General features: G+C 43.6%; 1 long non-coding RNA gene across 1 annotated transcript; it reads left to right on the top strand.

The window, feature by feature from the left end:
• Nucleotides 1–7,462: 7,462 nt before the first annotated feature.
• On the top strand, nt 7,463–13,972 carry LOC149127320 (uncharacterized). Its single transcript, XR_016231178.1, has 3 exons — nt 7,463–7,718; nt 12,411–12,509; nt 13,784–13,972. It is a non-coding gene; the product is annotated as an uncharacterized LOC149127320 (long non-coding RNA).
• The last annotated feature ends 4,169 nt before the right edge of the window (nt 13,973–18,141 follow it).

The following is an 18,141-nucleotide window of genomic DNA, read 5'->3' as shown; positions in this document are numbered from 1 at the left end:
GCTGGTGCTGCCAGGTGAGGGTTAAAGAACCACATCGGAGCAGCCTTTAAGCTTCCTACAGCCAGAGGCAACTCTTTGATCCCTGGTCTGGCACCCTCTGTGTCAATAATCATGTGCCCTTCCTTGATCCTGAAAACTGCTGTTACTGAGAGACCTGTCTCGAACCTTTCTGTCTCCCCAAAGCACAGATACCACTCAGAACTCCCCTTCCCCTCATAGCCATCCCCCTCCTCTTTCCCAGCAAATGGAGCAATTGGAGTAGATAAGGCAGGAGTATGAATCCCTCCCCCAGCAATTTCCAGCCTGGTGAGCTTGGGGATTATTTTGAGGGACTAACATCCAGAATTTCCAATAGCCTGTAAAATCATTTTCTCATCCATCAGTTTCAAATACCACAAGGAGGCAAATGATTGTGATACAGATTCTGCATCTTTTTTTTTTTTTTTCTTAGTCTTTCTTTTTCTTCTCTTCTAAATTTGCTGCTGTAGAGAATATCACCTTCCTGGCTTGATTTTACTCACAGAAGAGAAAATACATATCAGATACACCAGATAGACCCCAGGACAGAGCAGTGGCTTCTTCACCCAAGAGGAGGAGGGTGTGGCCCTTCTCACTTTATCAATGGGAAACCACGATGATCAGGTAAAGGGTTAGACATTTTTAGATAAAAGGCCAGCAGGGTATCACAGAAAGGTTTTCTTTTTTTTTTAATATTTTTTTTTAACAGGCAGAGTGGACAGTGAGAGAGAAAGAGACAGAGAGAAAGGTCTTCCTTTGCCGTTGGTTCACCCTCCAACGGCCGCCGAGGCTGGAGTGCTGCGGCCGGTGCACCGCGCTGATCTGAAGCTAGGAGCCAGGTGCTTCTCCTGGTCTCCCATGCAGGTGCAGGGCCCAAGCACTTGGGCCATCCTCCACTGCCTTCCTGGGTCACAGCAGAGAGCTGGACTGGAAGAGGAGCAACCAGGACAGAATCTGGCGCCCCGAGCAGGACTAGAACCTGGTGTGCTGGCGCCGCAGGTGGAGGATTAGCCTATTGAGCTACGGCAGCACCAGCCAGAAAGGTTTTCAATGAGCAGTTTTCCTGGGAGAGGAAGACTTTGTTTCTTCAAAGTTTCCTGATGTTGATAGCTTCGTGGCTCTGGGTCAGGGAACATTCCAGGGAGCTCCAGACATTCTCAGAGTCTTTGGACTCTGCATTTGCTGGGTTTTGGGAGAGGAAAAGGGAAACTGAGGAAAAAAGAGGAAGAATCATGGGGAACCAGCTCTCCATGCTCCTAACACACACTCAGTTGTGGCTCCTGGTTGGTAAGGGTCGTTGTGAGGGGTCCCCAAGACGTGGACTCTGACCGCCTGCCCTGCTATAGATGAATCCTTTCCTCTTGCAAAGTCGGTCTCCAGTGTGCTTAATGAGGGAGAAATGGGATGGGGTTTTTTCCCCTTCAGAATCATTCCAGCGTGAGTTGCAGGATGATTAGTGTGGATCAGCCTCAGTTGGGATATTATGGCTTAAATTATTCCTATTAGTTTCCAGCTGACCTTGGAACACAAACATTACATCTGATTTCAATGAAACTTTAGACTTTGTTGTTCTCAGTCAACTAATGAAACAGTTGAACCTTCCCAAGACTTGCGGTCATTATAATAAAGAGTAAGCATTATCACAAATAATGCAAACCGATTTACAAGATGGCAAAAGTGATATTCTGGAAGTTCTGTGCAAAGACTAAAAATGTGAACCAAACGCTGAGAAAAGACGGGGTGTCGTCCAAAAGGTTGATGCATTACTGCCAAAAGGCAACCCCACCTGGCAGCCTCACTTTTAGCCAGTGAGGTTGGCACAAGGGACAAGTTACAAGAAACTGTTAATAGCAAAAGCCACTTTAAAAGTCTGATGCCTAAAGCTCTCCAATACACTCTAAATGTTTAAACCAGTACTCAAAACTGATTAAAGCATTTATGGAAAATAAAAGTGTTTTGCCAATGGAAAAAAAATTGAGGGATCTTGGTTGTTGCTATTTGTTTGTTTGTTTTTATTGAGGTGTAGAACAGAAACCCCAAATTTGGCAGATTTCCCAGCTTGGGAAATCTAATTTGGTTTTAAAAGTTGAAGAGTTTATGCCACCCTCAAGCAATTTATCAAAACTCAATGGATTTTTAAATCCAATATAATGACCCTCCTGTCCTCGGAGTGAGTGCTATCCTCTTCACAGTTTTATTCCTAATGTTGAGTACGGCTCCTGGTTCATAGCAGACAGTAAATGAGCAATGATAACTAAGTCTCTACCAGGTGGGGACGGGGTCTCATAGCTCACTCTGGAGCACATCTTGTTGAAGTGGACTCTTCAGGGATGTCTCAGATGAGCTGTCTTTGGGACTAGAATGTCACATCTCAGCTTCCTGCCCCTACTCCTCCATATGCCTGAGGAATACTTTATCATCCTTCAAGCCACTTTCTTCGGTGATTCCCAAACCGGTGCTGTCTAAGGTTTGGGGACCTGAGACACCAGATTTGACTCCTGCTTCTGCCACTTAGAGGCTTTGGAATCTTGATAGATGACTTGACTGTTTTGTGCCTCAGTTTTTCCCTATGTAAAGTCAGCTTTTGTGAGGATTAAGTGGGTTAATATATTTATATAATGACCACTAAACAAATTTCAGCTGTTAGTGTCTTGAGTTACTTGCCACAGTGTACTGCAGTTATTTATTTATTTTCCCTTCCTTCAGTAACAACTCATGGAGGTTAAGACTTCTGTCTTTCTATCTTTGTACTTCCTGGGTTTACAAAGCACAGACTCTACACTTGGCAAGTAAGCAAGCAATGTTTACTTATTGAATAAGGCTAAACCCAGCCCACTCTCCGAGAAGGCACTGAGACCAATCTCTCTTTTATTCCTCATGGAGATCCTTCTAGATGCAGAAGACTTTTAGCTGATAAACCTGTAAATTCCATATTCTTCACAATTCACCTGGTTAGGACCAAATTAGAGTGATCTAATTGTCACCAAGAATCCTGACATAGCCCCATGGTTTCACTCTGGGCAAGCTTGCTTTTAGTGACTTATAAATCGACTTGCAGTGTGATTTCGCCTTTAAGAAATGTCTTCCTCTCCTTATTATTTTAAGCAACTTCACATCATTCTTACTGTATTTCATTTTCTGAGTGAAAGTCAGCTCCTTTCCCGCTTGCACAACCAGAGTTGGGGGAGAGGAGAGGTTTCTCCTGTGCCACATTCTTCCAAAACTATCATTGATTGGAAGGATCTGTCTTTTCCCCATCTTTTAACCACATTTAAAAAAATTGCACAAAGTGTTTCCCCAGTTTCTGTTCTAACTGATGTCATTCCCCAAGAACCTAAGACTTCAAATAAAATTCATAATAAAAAAAATGCACTTGTAGGCCACAAAACAGTATAAAATTGAAGCTACTTTGTCGTTTCTATGAAAATAATTGCGTATCTACCAAATGATTGGTGTTTAAGTTCCAGCATTGGGTTAGAAATGGAGATGAAAAAACAAATACAGGTAGTACTTGGATGGCACAACGATTGTGATGGTAACAAATACATTAATAAGGTTAGGAAGCCCTGGGTTAGAGGAGGTCCCTGTTCTGTGAGAAATACAGCAGTGTTAAATCCTGGAGGTAGGATTTCCCCACTTGTCTTTCTCTCTCTCTCTCTTTTAAAGATTTATTTATTTATTTGAAAGGCCGGGTTACAGAGGCAGAGAGAGAGTTTTCAATTCCTAAACAACCAGGGCTGGGCCAGGTGGAAGCCAGGAGCCAGGAACTCATTCTGGGGTTCCTACTTAGGTAGCAGGGATCAGGTAATTTCTCAAGTAATTGGAAACATTAATTACTTATGACACATAGGCAATGGTCTCTTGTCTCAGCCAAGGGATTCAAAATTCTAGCTGATGGTCGCTTATTTCCTGTTATAAAAATGAGCCACTAATTGTCCTTATGAAAAGCAGTTTACCATTTAACCACAGGGGAATTACAAACAAAAGAGGTTTTTTGGGTCATTAGTTCATGTCCTACCAGTATTTACCCTCCCACTTCCTACAGGGTTATTTCTAGTTTTTTTGTCCACTCCAGTTTTCTGGGCCCCAAGTAGTTTCTTCTCACCACTGCTCTACAGTGTGATAGTGTTCCTTGCAGAAAAGTCATTCTTGACAGTCCAGTCTTTCCTGTATATGTTATTAATCTTGATTATCCATGGCGAAATACACCTTTTGTGTCTTCTTCAATTAGCACAAAAACTCCTGAATGCCTACCTTGTGCTAAGCTCTAGGTTCAGGCCAGGAGACAAGAAACTAAGGAAGATCTAATTCTTGAAGTCTGGGCTTCTACAAAATGAGTGATGTTTACTTTCTCTTCTCTTGCCACCCTCCTGCTCTTTGTTCTCAGAGCTAGCCCTAGGTCAAACTGGAAAGGAGGAGGAGCCCAAGGACTGTGTTTGGGGAAACTTTCATCTCCCTCTTTTCTGGCATCCAGTGCCATAGGTGAGCTTCATACACCCAGCAAACAGGACACTTCATAGCCTACTTCCATCCTTCATCCTCGAATAACTGATATCAAATATTCCTGGTGATAATAAATTTGTGTTTGAGTCCTCCATCTGCTGTGAGTTGAAAGTCCTTGTGTCTAGTTCAAAATTGTAGTTTATTTTTGTAGTTTACGTTTTTCCTACACCGAAGGCTAGCCTGGTTGGGGGGGGTAGAAAAATTATTTGATTACGGTAAAAAAATCTAAGTCCCAACCCTGTCACTGACTGATTTCATGACCCTGGGCCAATCATTTAACCTTTCACCCTAATGCCCCACCTTATAAACTGGGACCACTGCTATTGCTACTAGCCCTGTGGCTTCAGTGCTTTTCCTGATTCTAATGAGACAGTGTTTATGAAGGGCTTTGTGACGTACCACATGATTTACAAAAACCAGTAGAAAAGTAGGTAGTGGATACTCTGGTTTCTCTTCAGACCGTATAAATCTTTCGCCTTTTACTAAAGAAAAGTAGGTAGTGGAAACTTCAGGAGGTTGGACCTATTGGGAAGTTATTTTGGTGTAAAATTTTGAAATCCATGCACGTGAGAGATCTTCAAAAAGTTCATGGAAAATGCATAGTATGAAAAAAATTGTGTATGGGTGTGTCTCTTTGGGGGAGGAGGACTGTCTTCCTTTACCTTTCCCTCTTGCTCTTGATTGCTATTTATTTCTGTTATTTATATTAATTTTTGTATGTTCTCTAGCATCATACAGTCCTGAATAAGGCAAAGCTAATATTTGGTTACTTATTTTTGTAGACACCTGCACATTATTGGGCACTTTCTCAAATATTTTGTTGCAATAACACTATCACAGCGTGCTGATGGTGAAAATTCTATTGTCCATCTGATTCTTATTCTTTTGCAGGTAATAGAGTAATCATGAATGCTGTTCACCCAATATTTCGGGTTCACCCAATATTTCGGATGCTTTCTGTGGGGAGCAATCCGGACTGGACTGAGTTACTGGAATTAAGACTTATTCTATGCATCTGCTCTCCCACAATATGGCGCTGGGAGAGAAGAAAACAGCTTCTACCCAGCTGCCTCCAGTTCAGTCAATAAACTGTAGGACTTGCTCCTGATTGGTGGAGAGCAGCGTACTCGGCGTGTGGGCAGCCGAGTTAGGATTGGTGGAGGAGGACTATAAAGGAGGAGAGAGACGGCATGCACCAGGAACATCTAAGGGGACCATCTAGCTGAAGGAACACCTGTGCAGCCCCCGAGAGAACCGGCCGGCGGTGTGCCGCTCCCCTGCGGAAGTGGGGAAAGCGGCCAGGGGGAACCGCCCTTCCACGGAGGTGGAAGGGATAGTAACCAACCCGGGAAGAACCAGCAGCAAACCCGGGGAGGGCCGAGCAGACGAAAGAACAGCGCAGGGTCCTGTGTCGTTCCTCCACGAAGACGGGGAGCGACATAATGGTGCCGTGACTCGGATAGGAAACCTAGGACGGATAGGAAACTTAGGAGGGAAGAAACGGGAAGAACTGGGAAATTACCGGAGAGAGAGACTAGCAAACAGCCTAGGGAAAAGCCGGACGAAAAGGGGTGCCGGAAGAAGCTATTGAAAGCCTAGGCATAGACTCAGATACGGACTACGGACTACGGGGGGGAAGCTGGGAGAAATCTCTAAGGTCGAAAGCGAAAGTGAAAGCTAGAACAAACAGACTCGGATGCGGACTGTGGGGAGAGGCCAGGAGAAATGAGGGAGGAGTATTGTTGGAGGAAAGCTTGGGGAAACATACCAGGTAGAGAAAAATGTTAGGGAAATTGAAGCCGCGGGGGGCAGGCCGAGGCGGAAACGAAAGCCACTTTGGGATTCTCAAGTTAGCCCGGGAATGGGGGGCGAAAAGTTGAAACCAGAAGCGGAAACGTAAGCCAGATTGGGATCCGTCTGATTAGCCCGGGGAGCAAAGGACGGGAAGCCAAACCGTGGGGCGGAGACGTATGCTGGGTTGAATTCGCCAGGCTAGCCCGGGGAACTTGGATTGAATGCTAGTGGCGGAGACGCAAGCTACGCTGTGTGACTCGCGGAAGCCGCCGCGTGCAGAGAGAGCACGGGGCGTGAATAGATAGGGAATGCGGGGCTGGCGCGAGGCCGTGGTTCAGACGCGAAAGGGCTAGTGAGTAACCGCGGAGTGTGCGCGCAAAGCCGAGCCGCGCAGATGAGAGAGGCGCGGGCTGAAGCGGCTCAGAGCCGGCGAGGCGCCGAGAAGTAGCCTTGGGGCGGAGCCTGCCGGCAGGGCGAGGCGCCGGGAAGCCGCAGGGATAAGAGAAACAGAAGTTTAGAAGTAAAATGAGAGAAATGGGAATGTTGGCAGACAGAAGTAAAATGGGAGAAATAGGAATGCCCGGAGATAGAGAAATAGAGAAATAGAAAGGCCTCCCTACAATACTGCAATTAGAAGGCTTGGATTCGGTCTGCCTGATTAAGGCGGTAAGCGCCAGCAGGCGGCTCGACCAAAGTATGAGCCGCAGGTCACCGAACACAGGCGCGCATCAGCGCCTAAAAACCTCCTCACAACATGGCGAAGAGAGGACCCGGATTCGGTTTGCCTGATTGATAGGACTTGTAAGAACCTGTGGCAACTCTAGCAAGTAGAGCAGAGTGTGTGCCGTGGGACACCGAAGACAGGCGCGTATCAACGCCAAAAATAAAAAGAAAGGGGGATCTGTGGGGAGCAATCCGGACTGGACTGAGTTACTGGAATTAAGACTTATTCTATGCATCTGCTCTCCCACAATATGGCGCTGGGAGAGAAGAAAACAGCTTCTACCCAGCTGCCTCCAGTTCAGTCAATAAACTGTAGGACTTGCTCCTGATTGGTGGAGAGCAGCGTACTCGGCGTGTGGGCAGCCGAGTTAGGATTGGTGGAGGAGGACTATAAAGGAGGAGAGAGAAGGCATGCACCAGGAACATCTAAGGGAAACATCTAGTTGAAGGAACACCTGTGCAGCCCCCGAGAGAACCGGCCGGCGGTGTGCCGCTCCCCTGCGGAAGTGGGGAATGTGGCAGGGGGAACCGCCCTTCCACGGAGGTGGAAGGGACGGTAGCCAACCCGGGAAGAACCAGCAGCAAACCCGGGGAGGGCCGAGCAGACGAAAGAACAGCGCAGGGTCCTGTGTCGTTCCTCCACGAAGACAGGGAGCGACACTTTCCATTTGAAGCACTTGGTAAGGTTGTACTTCTTGGTCCCCTTGAGCTTAGTTAAGGTCATGTGAGTCTTTTGGGCCAATGGCATGTGAGGAGAGGGTTGTGTGTCCCTCACAGGCCGGAGCATTCATTCTGAGGCCCTCTAGAGCTCTCCCTTTCCCCTGTGCCAAGGCAAATGACAGAGTTACATGCAGTGGCGCCTCTGTCAGCCTGGGCCCAGAGTGGGACTGGAAATGACACAGCAGCTGAGGCTTTCTGTGTCTGTTGTGCACTGTGGGCCAGCTCAGCTTCCACTCTGATCCATTTTCCGCTCCCAAAACCTTCACTCCAAAGCTTTGGGGACAGATCTCCTACAGGATTTAGAATGTAACTTCTGGCTTTAGGTAAAGGGAAAAAATTCACACCTCCAACTACTTTATGGTGGAAGTGGGATAGGGATGCTTGTTTAAAGGGTTAACCTGGTACCTGGCCCACCCTAACCTTTGCATTTAATGACTGGGGCTCCTGAGGACATCCCAGCTTAACTTTGGAACTTTGGGTTGTCTTTCTCTATCTGGTTGCTTATGTTTCCTGTATTCTAGGAGTTCTTCAAAACTTTTGACCACATATATTTTCCAACATTATTCTACTTTCATTATAAACCTCTTTGCCATCATTTTGAAGAGATTTTGGGGTAAAAAGGAGGTAAATTTCCATGCTTAGTCTGCCATATTGAACTGACAGTTAATACCCAATTTTAAACAAGGATTGTTTCAAGAAAAAATCACTGATGGAAAGAAAAAGTCAGATTGCTTCTGAGTTGTCTAAGTAAAAGGGTAACATATGAAAGTCTTAAGAATATAAACCATCTCCTCCTCCTGGGCATTGCATGATCCCTTAATAAATAATTCCACTTAGACATAACTTAGAAGGACATGGAAATGTTAAAGAGGCCTAAAAGGATATAATAAAGATGATTCGAGGCTTGGGTAATAGGGTATTTGAGGAGAAGTAAACAGAATTAGGACTATTTATCTAAGCCAAATAAAATTTCAGATTGTCCTAATATAGTAAGGTTTTAGATGCATAAAGTGCTAATGTGCAGATCAAATTTTCTGTATCTCCATTAAGGCCAAAATAAGTAGAAACTGACTTTGACTGCAGAAAAAAACTTAACGTAAAAAGAAAAATACCAAAAGAGCTTTCTGAATGCTAGGGTTTTTAACATTGGCAATGGAATATCTAAGGAAGTTACATAAAATAGTCGTCCAATTCATAGGAAAATGCTGGGAATGATGATGAGTTGTACCTCTCCTTGAAGACAGGCATCTGCATCAGACGCTGTCCCCTTGACATTATAGTTATCTGAGATTAAGTTGTGGGAAGTCTTTGGCAAGTCTGTCAGTAAAGCTGTAAATAAGCACCTCTTTCATCATCCTTTTAACATGACATAATTCATGAGAAGCCTGAAATAGTCATGTGTTGTGTTAGGGTATTTTTGCCAACTATTAAAAAGGATCGTATTTAACTTTTCCATTATGAAGTTGGGCCTTCTTTGGAAATTGTCTTCTTCCCATAAAATCTGCCCAGACAATGTTTTCCCAGCAACACTTGACAGGACAGTGCAACACACGCCCTTGTTCATTATAAACACTAAGCTGCTTATTATTCTCTATTCAATTATCTCAGTGGCACAGGCTTTCCCCCCCCCCCCATTCATTACTTGTATAGAATTGCCAATATGAATAAAGCAGAAGAGAAAAATCATATTTGGTAAGGACTATCTATCTTAGCCAAATAAAATTTCAGATTGTCCTAATATAGTAAGATTTTTAGATATATAAAATGCTAATGTGCAATCAACTTTTTCTTATCTCCATTAAGGCCAAGATATGTAGAAATTGGCTTTAATTTCAGGGAAAAAAGATCTTTCTAAAAGAGTTTTATTTATTTACTTATTTATTTTAAAGGTAGGGTAGAGGGGCATGGAGAAAGAGAGAAAGAGAGAGAGAGATAGAGAGAGAGAATGAATGAGATTTTCATTCTGCTGGTTCACTCCCCCAAATGGCCACAATGGCTGGGCCTGGGTCAGGATGAAATCAGGAGCCAGGAGCTCCATACGGATCTCCCACATGGCTAGCAGGATCCTAAATACTTGGGTCATCTTTTGCTGCCTTCCAGGTGCATTGATGGGGAGCTGGATCAGAAGTGGGGCATCTGTAACTTGAACCAGCGCTCATCATATGGGATGCCAGCATCACAGAAAGCAGCTTAGCCTGGTGCACTACAACATTGGCCCCAGGAAATAAAAGATTTTTAGGTGAACAAGAACATTGTATGATTTTTAATATTGGAAATGAATTGCCCGAGGAAGGTACAGAAAACAGCTCAATGCTTTCAACAAATAATTGGAAGGGATAGTTTAGTCATAAAATCTGTTAGTATTTCAATGACAGATTTTCAAACTTTTTGGAGGCAGGGCTCTATCTTTGTGCCCTAGGAATGTTATGAGGATCTTACCCACGAGAGGTAACTTCCAGAGTTGATTTGCTGGCTCAGAGCCTGAAGTTCGCATGGGGAATTGCACATCAATTTTTCAGCCTGGATATGAGAGAAAGTACAGAACATAGAACACAGTTTTATCCAATTGCTCACAACTTGGTTAGAGAATACAGGCACTGGGTTTTTCTTGGAAGCATAGAAACCAAGAGGTCACTGAGGGTTTCATTCATTCACTCACTCATTTTATTCACCTATTTAAGCATTAGCCAACTATACAACACTGGGTTGGAGTTGAAGGAAAGCAAAAGAATTCCATATAGACCTTGACAGTTGTCACAAGGGCCCACTGGTAAGACACCAGAGGGTGCAAAGAACAAAATGCCCCTAATATCAGTAAAGGACACAAGAATTTACCTATATTAGGAAAACTACTGACTGCCAATGAAACCATCTGAAAAGCTAAAAACTCGTTACCATTCTGCAAGGAGTCCCCTTTGCCATTTCAGGAAGGTCCTAACCTGTAGCCTCCAACTGGTCCGGAGTCTCTGGCTCTAGGCCCATCTGACTGTGCAGTGAAAGCGTCTGATGAGCTTTCGAGCACCTTGCCACTCAAGGTCTGCCTTAAAGACCACCAGCAGCAGCAGCCCTTAGGACCAGAGCAAGAACTGCGGGATCTCTGGCCTTATCCCAGACCTATTGAGTCAGAATCTGCATTTTTTTTGTGGGTTGGTTCATATTTTTTTAAACTTTTATTTAATGAATATAAATTTCCAAAGTACAGCTTATGGATTACAATGGCTTCCCCCCCCATAATGTCCCTCCCACCCACAACCCTCCCCTTTCCCTCTCCCTCTCCCCTTCCATTCACATCAAGATTCATTTTCGAGAATCTGCATTTTAACAATATCCCCAAGAAATTTATTTGCACATTAAAGTTTGAGAAGCCTTGCCCTGAAGCATTTCTTATTTCTGGGAAATAAGGGAATTTAAGGTCATTTCCTTGGAGTCTACCAGCAGAGCACCTTTTCCTAGAGTAGGACCAGGCTGTAAAATTCACTATGCCAATGTTCATGTCAGTTGTCCTTGTTTTTGTTTGTTTGTTTTTGTTTTGACAGGCAGAGTGGACAGTGAGAGAGAGAGACAGAGAGAAAGGTCTTCCTTTGCCGTTGGTTCACCCTCCAATGGCTGCTGCGGCCGGTGCACCACGCCAATCTGAAGCCAGGAGCCAGGTGCTTCTTCCTGGTTTCCCATGCGGGTGCAGGGCCCAAGTACTTGGGCCATCCTCCACTGCACTCCTGGGCCACAGCAGAGAGCTGGACTGGAATAGGAGCAACCGGGACAGAACCGGCGCCCCGACCGGGACTAGAACCTGGGGTGCCAGCGCCGCAGGTGGAGGATTAGCCTATTGAGCTGCTGCACCGGCCGTCCTTGTTCTTGAAGAATAGTCTTGTTAAGGAGAAGAGACCAGCCTCAAATAACCCAGAGATGGGGTTACTGATCAGCAGACAAGTAATTGAGTTCCCTAGAAATTCAAAGAAATGGTATAAACTTACAGGTATATGCTGACACAGGTAAGAACAAGAAATTCTTTCTGAAGAATTCAAACTTAACTCAGACTCTAAGGCAATGGTGCTGAGTTGAGCATGCACCAGAAGTCCCTGGCGCCCCACCCCTACTGCCAAAATTTTTATTCCTTAAGTCTGGGATGGGGGCTGAGGATTTGCATTTCCAACAGCTGCTTGCTCCTATTTCCACTTCTTATGATGCGGTTGCCGGTCCAGGGACCACACTTTGAGACTTTTCGCTCCCGAACAGATGTTTTCAAACAGGATAGCGGTCAGAGATACTGCTAAACATCCCACAGTGCATGGAACAGTCCTCTTCATCGAAGAACTCCTGCATCTGGTTGTCAAAGCTGAAGAGATGAGAAACCCTACTCTACAGCTCAGCCTTGGCCACCCACTGGAAACACTTGGGAAGCCTGCAAACATCCTGATGCCCAGACTGTAGCTCAGGTCAATCGCATCAGAATCGCTGGGACTGGGACAAAGCTGACAATGGTTTTTCAAGCTCTACAGGTGATTCCCGTGTTTACAATGCACAGCCAAGGTTATAACTAACTTTCCATCTTCTAAAGATGGAAAATGTGTAAACAGGCCAAGAATTAACAATTGTGCAGATTAATATGTATGCTCCTAGATTCATTCTCCACTTTGCTTTATTATAATTAGATTTCCAGGAGACTGTCTGTGAGCCACATTACCCAAGGTCCATTGCTCTCTGGCACCTGGTTGGATTCAACCAATAGTGGGATCACCTAGACACTGGAGGTAGGAAGAGATAGCAAGTCATTTTCCATTTCCTCCATGTGTTGTCACAACTGTGGCAGTACTTTTGGTCTTCTATGGCCACAGCTGTTTTGAGGTGGCTGTTTTTCCATGACTTAAGCTCTTAACAAGGTTCTAACCCCCCTTATCTCCATGGTTTATTGCTGTTGGTAACTGATGTCTGGGAGCATTAATTTTCATTATAGGTTCCCTCAACTCTGCATATATCTCTGCAAATGATCCCTTAAATTTGTCGCTCCTCCGCCCGCGGATGAACGACACCGGACGCTGTTGATCCCCCTTCAGTAGGGTTTTTATTACAGTGAACCAACCGTGCCGTCTCTATCCCCCCTTTATAGTCCTCTCCCACCGATCTGTGCCCTGCTGGCGTTCCTGCAGTCATCACACCAATCAGGTGTTCTTCATTAAAACAACTCTCTGTCCACGTGCTGAGCACGCTGTTCTCTTCCAATTAGAGGTTGGATCAGCTCCTGCAACTTCTAGCAGTCATGTTCTGCAACTTTCAATTCTGCATTCTTGTACTTCCTCTCGGCGCCATGTTGTGGGAGACAGGCCCTGCCTCCCACAAAATTAAATTTAAAAATCCCTTCAAAATTCCAGGTGAATGTGCTGTCTTCTGCTAGGGAGGGTGGGCTTCACTTGTGTAGGCACAGGGGCTCCATGCTCAGGCCATGCACTAGGTGCAATGTTCTGCTGCAACTGCCTTGGAAGTCTTATTATACTTGAACAAGAGGTCCTGCGTGTTCTTTCACTTTTCACTTCTTTGGAAACTCATAGTTTCCAAAAACTATGCAGCACCCCTGCTGCCAGGACATGACGGCTAGGAGGCTATCCCTGGTGGGAAGAAAATAGCACAAGCAATACTTGAAGTTAAAAATCAACTTTCTGGGCCTGGCATTGTAGTGTAGTGGATAAAGCTGCCACCTGCAGCACTGGCATCCCATAAGGGTGCTGATTTGTGTCTCATCTGCTCCACTTCTGATCCAGCTCCCTGCTAATGCACCTGGGAAAGCAGCGGAAGACGGCCCAAGTATTTGGGCCACTGCACCCACATGCAAGACCCAGATGAAGCTCCAGGCTCCTGATTTCAGCCTGGTTCAGCACTGGCCATTGTAGCTATCTGGGGAGTCTCTCTCTCTCTCTCTGTCCCCCCCTCCCCCGCCTTTATAACTCTAACTTTCAAAATAAATTTAAAAAACTTAAAAAAATCAACTTGCTGTATTTGGGAAATAGTGAAATGTGGCTTTTTCTGACAGGGCTGGAAAGGATCATTTATTATCACATCTATCAGCAATCCCAAGACATCTGGAAAATGCTGACTCAGTCTACTGCCAGAGAGCATCACTTGGATGTAGAATGCACCTTCTTCATCCCTGCTTAGGCATGGTGAATGCTGCTTTAGGGGTTTCCAGTTTTTTAGGTTTTCCTCCCAGTTTTATTGAGGTATAATTGACAAATAAAATTATATATATGTAAGGTGTATAATATGATGATCTGATAAATGTACACACTGTGAAGTGATTGCCACAATCAAGGTAGTTAACACATTCAACATCTCCACTTTGTGTGTTGGGGGGTGTTTGTGTGGGTGTGGTGAGAGCACTTAACATCTACTCTGTTAGCTATTTTCAGTTATAAAATACAGTATTATTCACTATAGTCACCATGCTATATATTAGATCTCTAAAACTTACCATCTTATAACTAAAAATTTATACTCTTTGGCCAATATCTCCCCATTTCACCATCCTTTGGCAACCACCTAAACTCTCCGGCCCTGTGTTTGACCTTTTTTTTTTTTTTTTTTTTTTTTTTTGACAGGCAGAGTGGACAGTGAGAGAGAGAGACAGAGCAAAAGGTCTTCTTTGCCGTTGGTTCACCCTCCAATGGCCACCGCGGCTGGCACGCTGCGGCCGGCGCACCATGCTGACCCGATGGCAGGAGCCAGGTGCTTATCCTGGTTTCCCATGGGGTGCAGGGCCCAAGGACTTGGGCCATCCTCCACTGCACTCCTGGGGCACAGCAGAGAGCTGGCCTGGAAGAAGGGCAACCGGGATAGAATCCATTGCCCCGACCGGGACTAGAACCTGGTGTGCCAGCACCGCAAGGCGGAGGATTAGCCTATTGAGCTACAGCGCCAGCCTCCTGTGTTTGACTTTTTAAAAATATTGGGGTTGGCACTGTGGCATAGCAGGTAAAGCTGCTGCCTGCAGTGCTGGCATCCCATATGGGTGCCAGTACGAGATCTGGGTGCTCCACTTCCGATCCAGCTCTCTGCTGTGGGCTGGGAAAACAGTGGAAGATGGCCCAAGTCCTTGGGGCCCTGCACCCACATGCAAGACCCAGAAGAAGCTCCTGGCTTTGGATTGGCATGGCTCCGGCCATTGCGGCCATTTGGGGAGTGAACCAGTGGATTGAAGACTTTTCTTTCTGTCTTTCCCTCTCACTGTCTGTAACTCTACCTTTCAAATAAATAAATAAAAAATCTTTAAAAAATATTTAACTTGAGAGACACACAAATGCACACGTGTGTGCGCATGCACACATGCACGCACACACGCACCCACCCACCCACAAAACCAGAGAGAGATGGGATGGTGCAGAGGGAGAGGGAGAGGGAGAGAGCACTCCCAACTGGTGGTTCACTCCCCAAATGCCCACCATGGCAGGAGTGGGCCAGGTGAAAGCTAGAAGCCAGAAATTTGACCCAAGTCTCCCACATGGGTGACAGGGACCCAACTACTTTAGCCATCAGCATCACCTGGCAACAGAAAAATTTTATTTCTGGTTTAAGTGCCTTTTATTTATTTTTCATGCCACATTGCTCTATTAGAACTTCCAGTACTATGATGAATAGAAGTGGTGAAAACAGGCACTCTTGTAGTGTTCCTAATCTTAAAGGAAAGTTCTTAGCTTTTCACTATTGAGTATAATGTTTGCTGTGGGTTTGTCATATGTGGCTTTTATTGTGTTAAGGCACAGTTTTACAAACTTGATTTGTTGAGAGTTTTTTTTTTTTATCCTGAAAGGATGTTGAATTTGTCAAATTTTGTCAAATGATTTTACCTGCATTTATTGAGAGACTCATATAATTTTTTAAAATATTTATTTAATTTTTTTATTTGAAAGACAGAGTTACAGAGAGAGGTAGAGACAGAGAAAGAAGTCTTCCATCTGCTGGTTCACTCCCTAGATGGCTAAATGCCTGGAGCTGGGCCGATCTGAAGCCAGGAGCCAAGAATTTCTTTGAGTTTCCCACGTGGGTACAGGGGCCCAAGGACTTGAGCCATCTTCTACTGCTATCCCAGGCCATAGCAAAGTGGAAGTTCTCTCCTCCCTTCAGAGAAAGGTACTTGCTTCTTTGATGGCCTGTTCTTCCTGCTGGGATCTCACTCACAGAGATCTTTCATTTGTCTTTTAATTCATTTCCCAGCAATATTTTGAAGTACTTCAGCGGTTTCTTCATTCTCTTTCCTATATAGTAATTCATTACAGACTATTTCACAATATATTTATTTTACTATTTATGAATACTTGGATCAAGTTTGGGCTATTATGAATAACAATGCTATGAAAATTTATGCCCATATCTTTTGGTACATAAATGTACCTTGATTTGGGGACTATATCAAAAAGTGCGTTTGATAAGTTGTAGGGTATGAGATTTTTTTTGGCTTTAGTAGATACTGTCAAACAATTTTCCAAAGTGGTTGTGTCAGTTTATCTTGCTACCACCAGTAGATGAAAGTTCTAATTATTTCACATTTTCAACAAAATTTAGCATTATCTTTTTTCCATTTTTTAAAAAAGATTTATATATATATTTGAAATATATAATATGTTATATATTAAAAATATATTATGCACTAATATATCAATTAATTAATATATTAAATATATTTATATTTTAACATTTATAAATTTGAAATATATTTCAAATATATATTTATACATTAGAACTTCCAGTACTATGATTTGAAATATGTATTTCAAATATATATATTTGAAAAAATATATATTTACAGATGGAGAGAGAGAGAGAGAGAGGGAGAAAGCTATCTTCTATCTGCTGATTCACACCACAAATGGCTGCAACAGCCAGGGTTGGGTCAGGCCAAAGCCAGGAGCCAGGAATTTCATCCAAATCTCCAACATGGGTGGCAGGGGTCCAAACAATTGGGATATCTTCTGCTACTTTTCCCAGGTCATTAGCAGGAAGCTGAATGGGAAGTAAAGCAGCTGGGACATGAACTGGTGCCCATATGGGATGCCAGCATTGCAGACGGTGGCTTAACCTACTATGCCACAATGCTCATCTCTCTTTATTGATTTTGATCATTCTAATAAATTCATAGTGATTTCTCACTGTGACTTATGCCTTTCCCTGATGTGGTCAAGTATGTTTTCCTTTTTGTAATGCTTGTTGAAGTTCATGCCTATTTTCTCCTAGGCTGATAGTTTTTTTTAAAAAGGTTGTTTATTTTCCTTTGTGAATTTTGGAATGAAAATTCTTTGTTGTTTACATGCATACAAATATCTTTCCACTGTGGATGCCTCACTCCTTCATTGGTGTCTTTCAATGAATGAAAATCTTAATTTTAACATAGCTCAATTTGAAATCTTTTACTTTATGGGTAATACATTTTGTCCCACTTAAGAAATTTTTGTCTACCTCAATACATGAAGATATCACTTATTTTCCTACATTGATTTCTAGAAGATTCATAATTTCACCTTTCACAAATAGACAAACAATAAACAAATTATGTGACTAGTAAATGATCACATCAAGGTTCTTCAAACATGAATAAACTAATGATCTGTAACCATTTACTGAGAAGACTATCCTTGCCTTATTATTACCAGTGAAGATTTTATTAAAATCAAGAATCTAACATGATTAGTTTAAGTATTATTTTAATTTTGGACTCATAGAATGAGCTGAAAATGGAAGAAAGGACAATCCAGGCAGGGAAAACTGTATATACAGAAATCCAGAGTAGGGTGAGTACCTGGAGATTGCTGGGAAGTGCTGAAAGGCTGCAAGGGCTGGAGCATATGGAACAGGGAAGTGTGGTTTTTAAGATGGTCGATGGAGCCAGAATATGCAGACCATGTTATCCCAAGAGCAACAGGAAACCACAGAAGTGTTTATGGATAACTTAATCAAGTCTTCATGTCCAAAATATTATTGTGGCTGAAATACAAATAAGAGATTAAAGGAGATCAGAGCAGCTGCAAGTAGTCTGTCATGAGGCAACTCTAATCATTGACAAGAGTTGTAGATGGGTTGTAGTAGAGGTGAGCGTTGGAGAGAAATGGGATGAATAGAGAGATATTTGGGAAGAAAGTTAAACAAGATTTTGTGTTAATTTGGGTCCTCAAGGATGACTACCATGTTTCTGGCTAGGAATCACCAGAAATCAATAGAAAGAGCTGTATGCAGACAAACTAGGAAACCTAGAAGAAATGAATAGATTCCTGGACACATACAACCTACTGAAATTGAACCATGAAGACACAGAAACCCTAAACAGACCCATAACCAAGATGGAAACTGAATCAATAATAAAGACTCTCCCAACAAAGAAAAGCCCAGGACCAGATGGCTTCA

The sequence above is a fragment of the Oryctolagus cuniculus genome, chromosome 3, assembly GCF_051225735.1.
Source record: "Oryctolagus cuniculus isolate XC-2025 breed Fujian yellow rabbit chromosome 3, ASM5122573v1, whole genome shotgun sequence".
Lineage (NCBI taxonomy): Eukaryota > Metazoa > Chordata > Mammalia > Lagomorpha > Leporidae > Oryctolagus > Oryctolagus cuniculus.
Note: the sequence above shows the minus strand (reverse complement) of the source record. Positions and strands in the feature narration are given on the sequence as shown.